The sequence below is a fragment of the Eretmochelys imbricata genome, chromosome 13 (genome assembly GCF_965152235.1).
Source record: "Eretmochelys imbricata isolate rEreImb1 chromosome 13, rEreImb1.hap1, whole genome shotgun sequence".
Classification (NCBI taxonomy): domain Eukaryota; kingdom Metazoa; phylum Chordata; order Testudines; family Cheloniidae; genus Eretmochelys; species Eretmochelys imbricata.
The window spans coordinates 37,230,770-37,242,293 of record NC_135584.1 but is presented as its reverse complement, the minus strand read 5'-3'; the positions used below and the strand labels follow the sequence as shown (position 1 = coordinate 37,242,293).

The 11,524-nt window shown below is 47.2% G+C and overlaps 1 pseudogene; it reads left to right on the top strand.

Moving 5' to 3' along the window:
• Positions 1-879: 879 nt before the first annotated feature.
• Positions 880-6,304, top strand: LOC144273232 (cathepsin G-like; annotated as a pseudogene).
• Positions 6,305-11,524: the final 5,220 nt, after the last annotated feature.

The window sequence follows — 11,524 nt, the reverse complement described above, 5'->3', positions numbered from 1 at the left end:
ATAATATTAACAAAAACACAGAGGGATTACATACTTGAAGATACTTTGTAGTGGTGCCTGCAAAGCAACAATTATAATTTTGTTTATTATTATCTTGTCTCGACACCTTAGAGAATTTTTTGTTGTGTTTTTATAAAACACTTTTATGCAAACTGAAGAGGAGTACTTGTGGCACCTTAGAGACTAAATGCATCTGATGAAGTGAGCTGTAGCTCATGAAAGCTTATGCTCAAATAGAATCATAGAATCTCAGGGTTGGAAGGGACCTCAGGAGGTCATCCAGTCCAACCCCCTGCTCAAAGCAGGACCAATCCCCAATTTTTGCTCCAGATCCCTAAATGGCCCCCTCAAGGATTGAACTCACAACCCTGGGTTTAGCAGGCCGATGCTCAAATCCCTGAGGTATCCCTCCCCCCATAAAATAAATTTGTTAGTCTCTAAGGTGCCACAAGTACTCCTTTTCTTTTTGCAGATACAGACTAACATGACTGCTACCCTAAAACCTGTCTTTATGCAAACTGTAACCCTAGATGCTATACAGTATTAAATAACATGCACCAGGAAATGAAAGACCTGAGACATTGCTGAAAACAGAGGTGTCATGATCACTAAAGTGCTAATGCAGAGGTCCTCCAGGAAGATTAAAAGACACAGCCTAAGCGGAACATGGTATGATTTAAGAGCAAGCAAGTTAAAGAAGTATGGATTGGATGAATGGACTATAAGCTGGATAGAAAGCTGGCTCGATTGTTGGGCTCAACGGGTAGTGATCAACGGCTCAATGTCTAGTTGGCAGCCAGTATCAAGTGGAGTGCCCCAGGAGTCGGTCCCACCACCTTAATTAGGCTCGAGCATTGTCACTTTCCCCAGACCGTGACGATGCTCATCCTGATCCTGCTGCCCACGGCCTTTCTCCTGCCCCCTGGGGCTGGGGCTGGTGAGTGCGGGAGCATCAGGGATCATGGGGAGTGGAGCCGGGAGCTTTCTGGGCTGTTTGCAAATCCCAGATCCTCCGCAGAGTCAGATACATCTGCCAGGGTGATCGCTGGCTCCCAGGATCCGGCTAGGGAAGGGTTTGGAGGTGGGAGTGAAGGCTGGGTGGTGGAGCTGGTACTGAGATAATGGCCCCGAGAGACACACAGAGAGACAGAGAGCAGGAGAGAGACACTGGGGTATCTCAAGTGGGGGCTGGGAGCCAAGACGCCTGGGTTCTATCCCCTGCCTCGGAGTAGGGTCAGGGCCATCCCTAACCATACACAAAGTACGCAGCTGCGTGCTGCTCCAGCCCCTGCTCCGCCTCTTCCCCATGGCCCCCGCCCCTCCTCCGCCCCAGCCCTGCCCCCACTCCCCTGAGGACTGCAGCAGGGTCAGGCCTGCACTCACCGGTGGCGGGAAGTTCCCCCCTTCTCCCCTGCCCACCCCACGGAGGCCTGGGGCTGCGTAGGGCCTCAGAATGGCTAGTGAGTAGGGTCTGAGTAGGGTCTAGTCATTAGACCAGGGCTGGGGCTGGGAGTCAGGACTCCTGGGTTCTAGATCATTCTTCCTTTGTCTGTGCTGTCATTTTAAATCGAAGTTCTTTAGGGAAGGGACTGACTTTCCCTGAGGGTCTGCGCAGCACCCGGCAGAACGGGACCCTCCTCTGGGTTGGTGGCACCATATGCAAATAACAGCACCAGACTGTCAAAACAGCCTCCTTCATATGGACGTCAAACTAACATCTGTTAAAACGTTCAGATGTGAGCTGCACACAAACTTGCATGGCTTTAATTAACCTGATTTTAAACCACATCTGTAGTTCAACTGGGTCAGCTCTGCCTGTGGCTGCCCTGATATTGATTTAAACCTGGCCAAAGCATCGGAAACTTCCCAGGGGCCAGTTAACCTCAGAGAACCAGCCTTCAACCCATACAAGTGTCTCAGGACGTGCATTTGCACAAGGTTAAAACAAACCATGCAGTCTGGCAATTCCTAAGTCCTACATCCCTCTGATGGTTAGAGACCCTCTCACTTCCACCTCCATCTATCCCTGCCCAGTTTATCCCCATTTGTTCTTCTGCCTACGTTGTCCTTCAGCTTCACCAGCTCTTCCCTGCCCCTCCTGTCACCTCCACCCTGATGTCTTTACACCAATTGTCTAGCTTTGACTTCATCCACGTGGGCTGAGACGTGTTCAGAGTTGGTCAGAAAAGTTTTTCCCTGGGAAATTTCGACTTTTCATTGAAAACCCCCAAAGTAATTTGTTTTTCGAGTATTTTTTTTTTTATTTTTTCAAAAGATATATAGAGACAGTGAGAAAACAAACAGCAAAATATACATAAACTTCTCATAATGCATAAACACCTCATAAGATATTAAGTATTTGCTACCTCACCTTAGCTAGGCTTCAAATATTTAGTTATCTATAATATGAATGGTTAGAATATCAATCCCTTATTGTATTCCACAATTTACAAACAAAATATGCGTTATAAAAATCCCGCTAGTTAAAGAAAAGTTATTAAAGTAAGATAAAGGCTAGAAGCAAAATTCAAATGAGAGGGATAGATACAGGGAGTGGAAGGAAGTGGGTAGGGAAGTGGGGTGGTGAGGTGGACCCATGCATTTGACAGGATGATCAGATACTTCCAGGAAAGCATCTCATATCTCTAACAATTTCTCTTGGGAATCTCTGTAACAGTCGATAGCTCTTTCCCTTGGCAGCCAAGCTGAGGATGTCTACGCTCTAATCTTTGATTGTTGGTTGTTTTTTGGATTTCCGTTTTGGCAGTACTTGCTTTTCACTGCTGTTAGTGCTCTGCTTAGCCAAAGTCTTTCTGTTTTATTCTGCTTCCAATTAACACCCACTAGGTTGAAAATTACAGGTTTAATTTTATTTGATGGGGGGAAAAAAACACCGTCCCCTTCAGTTCTGCCCAAAGCCTACTGGTCTATGAGCATATGGGTGAAGTCAGCACCTTCTGTGTCACAGCTGACTTAGCAGCATGTGCATTGAACAGTTGAAGAGGGGTCCAATGCATCCTCCATAGGATTTCCTGTGGAATTCATCTTAAATGAGGCTCCAAGGAACAGTTTGGAGCACTGGCTAAAGTTTGTTTCCATTTGGTTAGCAGAAAATAATTGGTCTTGTTCCTCCTCCCAATGCTTTTTTAGAGGATCAGTGTTTCGTTCAAATTTGCTGGCTAGCTGTGCATATAATGTTGCCATAGGTCTCGGCAATCTAGGTAACATTTGGAGAAAAGACAGCAGTAAAGGGTCAGGGATGGTGATGGCATCAGAGCTAAACGGATGAGGAACAGCATGTTTCCACTGCATACCTTGCCACTCCTTCTTAATCTTTAGCGTGACCATAGAGAAAATTATTTTGGTGACCGAAAACTTACAAATTGTCAGCTGAAAAGCGCCGAAGGCTGGGGGAAATGATCAGTTTGCCAAGAAAAATGCTGAAATGTTTGAGGCAAGGAGACGCTTTCTGGGAGATTTTTCATTATCTAGAAAACCCTATTTTCTGTACAAAAACAGTTTGGAGGTCCAGCTTGGGAGCAGCCCTGGCTTGTCACTGTGGGTTGATGGAGAAGGTGAAACATCAGCAGGGGACATGTCAGTGGCGTTCTGGGTGATACTGGTCCCCAAAGCTGTTAACTCAGGGCAGTGCGATTACTGACCCACTCCTGGTGTACTGATTCTCCACCCAGCAAGGTGAGAGCTTTAGATTTACCCTCCAGCACCGTGGGGAGTTCAGTGTGGGGGAAAGCTCAGCACAGGGCAATGTTCCTGCTACAGGAATCCCCCAGGAATAGCATCACAGGGGTTGGGTTGAGGCTGTGGGGACTCCCCTTTGGGATGGGGAGAGTGATCCCAGCCCAGCCCAAGGACACAAAGGGGTTCTTTATATGAATCTGTTCCCCCACCCCACACACCAGGTGAGATCATTGGAGGACAGGAAGCCCAGCCTCACTCCAGGCCCTACATGGCCTATTTGGATATATGACGTAGAGACAAGAGGTAACGCTATGGAGGGTTCCTGGTGGCAGGGATCTTTGTGCTGACGGCTGCTCACTGCAATGGAGAGTAAGCGCCTCTGTGCTGGGGATGTCGAGGCAGGTCAGGGTTAGAGGGTGATGGGGAAGCCGGGAGCTCTGGAGCCGTCGTGGGTTCCAGGGAAGGAACAGTTAGTAGGACAATCTGGGAGAGCAGAGCCCAGGGGTCTGATCTGCTCAGGGGGCGTCGGAGGGTCTCTAGGGGCCTCTGCAAACCATGGTCCAGATCCAACACTGGGTAAATCAATGGGTCCGACCCATTGACACCAATGGAGCTATGTCCCATTGACACAAACTGGGCTCTGGCCCACTGTCCTGAGAGGGGCAGGGAGTGGCTCACAGCCACAGGAAAGTTCTGTGGGGCTCTGGGGTGGGGATGGGGCCACCTGGGCATAGACCCCTCTCTGGATCTAGCTGGGAGGGGTCACCTGGCTGGAGGGAAGCTGAGACCCAGTGGTCAAGGGGAATGAAGGAGTATGAGATCACTGCCCTGTCCCCACAAGATCAGTACTTATGTCAGACCATGTCCCCATCCCACACCTCAGTACACTCCTGCCCCAAATGCCCATGTATTGCTCTTGGCTTTTACAGCAAGATCACTGTACCTGGGAGCCCATAATATTAAACAATGGGAACAGAGCCAACAGAATATCTCCATGCGCCGCCGGATCCCCCATCCGCAATACAACAGAGAGACCCTTGACAATGACATCATGTTGCTGCAGGTACCGCCCCCATTTTGTCACCCTGACCCAGTGACCGCACACTGCTGCAGGTACCGCCCGTATCCTATCACCCCACCCCCTGTGACCTCACACTGCTGCAGGTACCACGCCCATCCCATCGCCCTGCCCTCAGTCACCTCACACTTCGGGAGGTACCACCCCCATCCCATCACTCCACCCCCATGACCTCACACTCATGCACTGGACACAGCTCCATTTTCCTCTGTTAGGACATGTTGGCCCTTCCCAGCTCCAATCCCTGTGCTGACCTGGTTCCCTGTTTTCCCTCACATCCATGGCTGCTGTCATACAGCGCAGTGCTGAATAACTGGGTGTGGCTCAACCCCCCTGCCAAACGCCAAGTCCAGGGTGAGGCCGCGATCCATGTGCAGCGTGGCCGGGTGGGGTTGGACTGGTTGGAACTCAAGAACTGATACCCTCCGTGAGGTGGACCTGGAGGTCATGAGGGACAACATGTGTGAGCTGTATCCTGGATACAACCCCACAATGATGCTGTGTGTGGGGAAGCCCGGCCTGGGGAAATTACCTTATTGGGTAAGTATCCTGCTGATCTGAAGGCTCTTTGGTTCCAGGAGGCAGCTGCTGAGAGGGAATTGGGAGGCGCTTTCCAGGGCTAACTATCTAATTGCTCAGTGATCCCCTTCCAACCTTGCCCTGCTCAAGAGATGGGGTGTTGATGCAGACATCAGATCAGCCCAAACAGGTGAGGTGATCGGGAGACCAGCTCAGCACAGCTTCCACTAGCTTGGCGAAGATCCATTATTATACATGGCTATTGATGTTCCTTCATCTGAAACCCTGGCCAACACAACCCAATCCAACCCTACCCCAAACTCAACCCCCTCAACACAATCCTACCAACCTTACCCCAAACGCAAACCCCACCCTACACAAACCTATCAACTCTACACTAAACTTACCTCCCCACAACCCTACCCAACTCTATCAAACTTAACCCCTGTCCTGTAAAACTCTCCCCAACCCCAGCTCTCCCTAAACTTTACCAACTCTACCAAATCTCTACTAAATTAACCCCTGTCCTATCAAGCTCTACCCAACATACCCCCTGTCCTAGTAAACTCTACCCAAACTCATTCCTACCTACATCCACCCAATTCAAATGCTATCCAACTGAAACACAACTCTACCAAACTCTGCCTAACCCTACCAAGTGCTCCCAAACAAAAAAAAAGGAAACACTTCCAAACAGAAAACATTTTGGTGAAGCTGCCAAAGTTGAAAAAAGGCCATTTTTTACACAAAATATTTTTTTCCAAATATTTAAACCATCTCTACTCTCATGCAATCACAACTGTAGATAAAAAATCATGATAGAGAAGTGCAAGACAAAATTGTGGTTATTCCTAATCCCAGGGTGATTCTGGTGGCCATTTGGCATGTGAGGGAGTGGCCCAGGGCATCGCTTCGTATGTTGATGGGAATTTCTACCACTCAAGCATGTTCACAAGACTCTCCACCTTCATCCCCTGGATCCAGAACATTCTGCAGAAACAGCACTGAAGTAGACATCCATTTTCCTGGCTCTTTGCCTGGCTAGACCAGCCATGGGCTAACTAGGCTTTGAGTGTGAAATGCAGATTATCTTCATTACTCTTAGAAAAATGCTATGAATTGATTGGTGTCAAAATGGATTGGGGGTGGGGGAAGCAGCCCGTAGATGTTGAGATAGAACCCCTGTGTGTCTCTCAGAGTTTTTGGACTCTCCTATGGGATTCTAGAGCAGGGATCAGATTCTCTCTATTAAACCCTTTTGGATGGTGCAAAAAAAAAAAGAAAAACAACAACAACTATAGAAAGGCTGGTATTGGAGCCAGCACCCCCTAGAGGGAAAAGTCCCTATGTCCCATTTCCCTCTCCCCCATTAGCCATCAAATCCCCACTTCCTGAGGTCCAAATAGAGCTGCTACCCTCTACAGGGGACAGGTCCTGTATCTGAACTTTTCAGTTCCTACTTCTCCTGGTGTGGACCATCATTCTGCCCTGTGCATGAACCCTTCACTCTGTTCACACTGGTTCCTTGACACAGCTGAGTAAGCCCTCGTTAACCTCTTCCTCCCACCCGGCACATGCCACTTGTGGTGCAATGCTTGATGCAGCAGCCTCTGTGTGTGTGTGTCTGGATTCCTGTCTGCGTCTGACTGTAACTGCTCTGCCTGGCGTTCGCCCCACATCTGCACCTCATGGCCCCTGAATGCTGGACAGAGGATTTGTTGCCACTCTGTTCCCTGTCTCCAAGAGATACCGACCCAGCAGCAATTCACCTGTTGTGGCAACAGTGCCCACTACTGTCCCAATGGGTGTACAGCTCAGCGATTGTTGAACTTGATATCTTTTTTGGATTTACGCAGCTTTGTTGTAGCCATGTGGGTCCCAGGATATGTCAAAGACAAGGTGGGTAAGTGATATCCTATTGCATCAGTTTCTCTGAATGAGAGACACAAGCTTTGGAGCTTACACAGAACTCATCTTCAGGTCCGGGAAAGGTCCTCTGTGTGTCACAGCTCAATGCGAAGTGGAAACAGATTGTTTATCAGAAGAAGTTAACACATATTGAAGTAGCCTGAAGTAGCCTGTTAACATCTCTCCAGTCATAGGGGGAGAAAGAGGGTGGAAAAGGTGTGGGGAAAGGGGTTTAGTGGGTTACAGTTTGTTGTAATAAGCCATGAATCCAGTCTCTCTATTCATTTCATTTTTGTGTGTCTAGAAAAGTTATGAATTTAAGCTCCCAAACTCACCTTTTGCAAGTGTTGTACAGATTTCCCTTGAAGATGAGGACTGAGAGGTCAGATATGGAGTGATCATTTTGTGAAAAGTGTTCGTCCCCAGGTGATGTGATGAAGTGGGGGATTTTCTTGTTTTCTTCCTTGTTTTTCCAATGGTTTGCATGCAAAGGGGGTGGGACTCAGTTTCCCTGGGTGTTACTGATTCAACAAGGGTGATGGGAGAGGGAGTTTGTTGTTACAGAGGACAGGAGATGGAACTTGGGACCCCAGCCAATGGCCTGGAGAATGGAGACCCCAGCGACTGGTGACCTGGCAACCTGGAGGCCCATCTCAGGAGTCATAGCTGGTTCTGGTTAGTGGGAGGACAATGGGCTGTGAAGAAAGGACCCCGGTGACCTAACCAGCTGGTTCTGGCCAGTGGGAGGACAATGGGATGTGGAGAGAGGACCCCGGTGACCTGACCAGCTGGTTCCAGCCGGAGGGGGCCAGAGGACAGACGAGAGGAGAGGGGGCCCAGGCAACTCTGTTTACCAGGAGAGAAGACAATGGACAGAGGTGGGGCTTGGGGCCAGTGATATCAGATGCCCAGCTGGGGAAGCAGGGGGGCTCTGGGCTTTTAAGAGGGAGCAGGCAGAACCCACCTGGATGCAGGGGAGACTGGGATGTGCTGTGCTGAGGGAGGCCAGGTCTGAGGGGCTTGAGAGTTTCCTATGCTGTGTTTAAATGCTCAATAAACTCTCCTGTTTTACGCTGGCTGAGAGTCACTCTGGTCTAGAGAATAGGGTTACATTATTCTCTCTGAGAGTGGAGGCCCTGGGGGTCCAGAGCGAGTGGACTCCCTGAGGGGGCCCACGGTGAGAAACAGGCTTGCTAAGGCTCAGAGAGGTGCGGTTGCAGGAGGTGGAGGGGCTTAACCCCTGGGAGAGAGTGGACCCCCAAGAAGGGCTGTCTCACTGAAGGAGGTTCCCCTCACGGACCACACGGGGCCAAGAGCGGGCACAACCTGTGAGTCTGTGACAGGTGATAAGGTGTTTTTGTCTTTCGTCATTTTTCTGTGTGAGTTCATATGAGAGTGGTTGTCTCATTTCACCCACCTGGTTGTTATTGGGGCATTTAGTGAGAAACCACATGTTGTGATGGGCATGTGTAGGACCCATAGATCTTGAAAGGTGCATTATGGGAGGGGGTGTTCATCATTGTAGCAGTGGAGATATTTCTGCAAGTTTTGCATCTTTTCTTCTGGCAAGGTCTCATGCTACTTCGGGTTGGTGGGTCCTGGACTGTGCGGAGCTTGCTTCTTATGATGAGTTTGGAGAGAAATATGTACTAAGTACTTATGCTAAACAACCTGTTCCACGTACTTACCTGTGACACCCCAATATCCTTTCCCAGACCTGAAGAAGAGCTCTGTGTAGGCTCGAAAGCTTGTATCTCTCAGCAACAAAAGTTGGTCCAATAAAAGATATCCCCTCACAGCTTTGGTCGATAAAGGTAACAGTGTTAATGTTGTATACTTATAATTCTGGAAGGCATTTGACTGGGTACTGCACATGCTGATTAAAAAGTAGAATGATATATGATTACCATTGCACGCGTGACATAGGTTAAAAGATGGCTACATGAGAGGTCTCAAAATGTAATTGTAAATGGGGAATCATCATCAAATAGGTGTGTTTCCTGTGGGGTCAGGTATCAGTTCTTGTCCTATGCAATTTAACATTTTTATCAATGCCCTGGAAGAAGACATGAAATCATCACAGATAATGTTTGCAGATGACTCAAAAATTGGAGGAGTGATAAATAATGAAGAGGAAAGGGCACCGACACAGAGTGATCTGGATTTTTTGGTAAACTGGATGCAAGCAAACATTACGCATTTTAACATGGCTAAATGTCAGTGTATACATCCAAGACAAAAGAATGTCAGCCATACTTACAGGATGGGGGACTCTATCCTGGGAAGCAGAGATTCTGCAGAAGATTTGGAAGTCACGGTGGATAAGTAGCTGAACATAATCTCCCAGTGTGACGCTGTGGCCAAAATGGCTAATGGGATCCTGGGATGCATAAACAAGGGAATCTTGAGTAGGAGTATAGAGGTTATTTTACCTCTGGATTTGACACTGGTGCAACTGCTGCTGGAATCCCATGTCCAGATCTGGGGCCCACAATTAAAGAAGTATTTTGATAAAGTGGGGAGGGGTCAGAGAAGAGCCATGAGAATGATCAAAGGATTAGAAAACATGCCTTATAGTGATAGACTCAAAGAGCTCAATCTGTTTAGTTTAACAAAGAGAAACCTATTGGGTGACATGATCACAGTCTAGAAGTAACTACACAGGGAACAAAAATTTAATAATGAGGTCTTCAATCTTCCAGAGAAAGGTCTCACACAATCCAAAGGCTTGAAGCTGAAGCTAGACAAATTCAGACTAGAAATAAGGTGTAAATTTTTAACAGTGAGGGTAATTAACTAGCCAAGAATCATGGTCAATTCTTAATCATCGACAATTTTAAAATGAAGACTGGATGTTTTTTCTAAATTATTCGCTCTAGGAATAATTGTGGGGCAGTTCTCTGGGCAGTGTTACACAGGAAGTCAGACTAGATGATCACCATGGTCCCTCCAGGTCTTGGAATCTATGAATTTAGGTGTGGGGATGGATGTACAGATGGCTGACATGGACAGACAGATTGATGGATGGATGGACAGGCAGGGACGGATAGATGGATGAAGGTACAGATGGATGGATAGATGGATGGAGGGACAGATGGATGGATGGATGGACAGATGAACAGATGGATGGGCTTTTCCATCATAATGATGACACTCGCAACATTGATGCACCCTCCTGCCTTAGTAAGCACAACCTAACCTCAAAGAATTACCCAGAATTAAATCAACATGAACAAACAAACAAATAAGATCTGAACAACTCAAAAATGAGAAGAAAGAAAGAAAGAAAGAAAGAAAGAAAGAAAGAAAGAAAGAAAGAAAGAAAGAAAGAAAGAAAGAAAGAAAGAAAGAAAGAAAGAATTAGAAGGGACCTTGATATGTCATCTTGTCCAGTCCCCTGCACTGAGGTAGGTCTAAGTATTATCTAGACCATCCCTGACAGATGTTTGTCTGACCTGCTCTCAGAAATCTCCAATGATGGAGATTCCACAAACTCCCTAGACAATTTATTCCAGTGCTTAACCACTCTGACAGTCAGGATTTTTTTTTCTAATGTCCAACCTAAATCTCTCTTGTTGCAATTTAAGCCATTGCTTCATGTCCTTTCCTCAGCAGTAAAGGAGAACAATTTATCATTCTCCTATTCATAACAATCTTTTAGGTATTCGAAGACTGTTATCATGTCCTCCTCAGTCTCCTCTTCTCCAGACTAAACAAACCCAGTTTCTTCAATCTTTCCTCATAGGTCATGTGTTCTAGTCCTTTAATCATTTTTGTTGCTCTCCTCTGGACTTTCTCCAATTTCTCCACATCTTTCCTGAAATGCTGGACCCTCAGCAGGACATAAAATCCCAGCTGAGGACTAATCAGTGCTGAGTAGCGCAGAAGAATTACTTCTTGTGTCTTGCTTACAACACTCCAGCTAATAGATCTCAGAATGATGTTCACCTGTTTTGAAACAGGATTACACTGTTGGCTCATATTTAATTTGTGATCTACTCCTTCCCAGGCAGTCATTTCCCATTTCATATGTGTGCAATGGGTTGTTCCTTCCTAAGTACAGTGATTTGCATTTGTCATTATTGAATTGTGTCCTATTTATTTCACACCATCTCGGCAGTTTATCAAGATCATTTTGAATTCTAATCCCGTCCTCCGAACTGTGCACAACCCCTCCCATCTTGGTATCATCTGCATACTTTATAAGTGTACTCTCTATGCCATTTATGCAGTTATTGAATAGAACCTGACCCAGGATAGATCCCTGCAGGACTCCACTCAATATGCTGCTCCTGCTTGGCTGTGAACCACTGATAACAA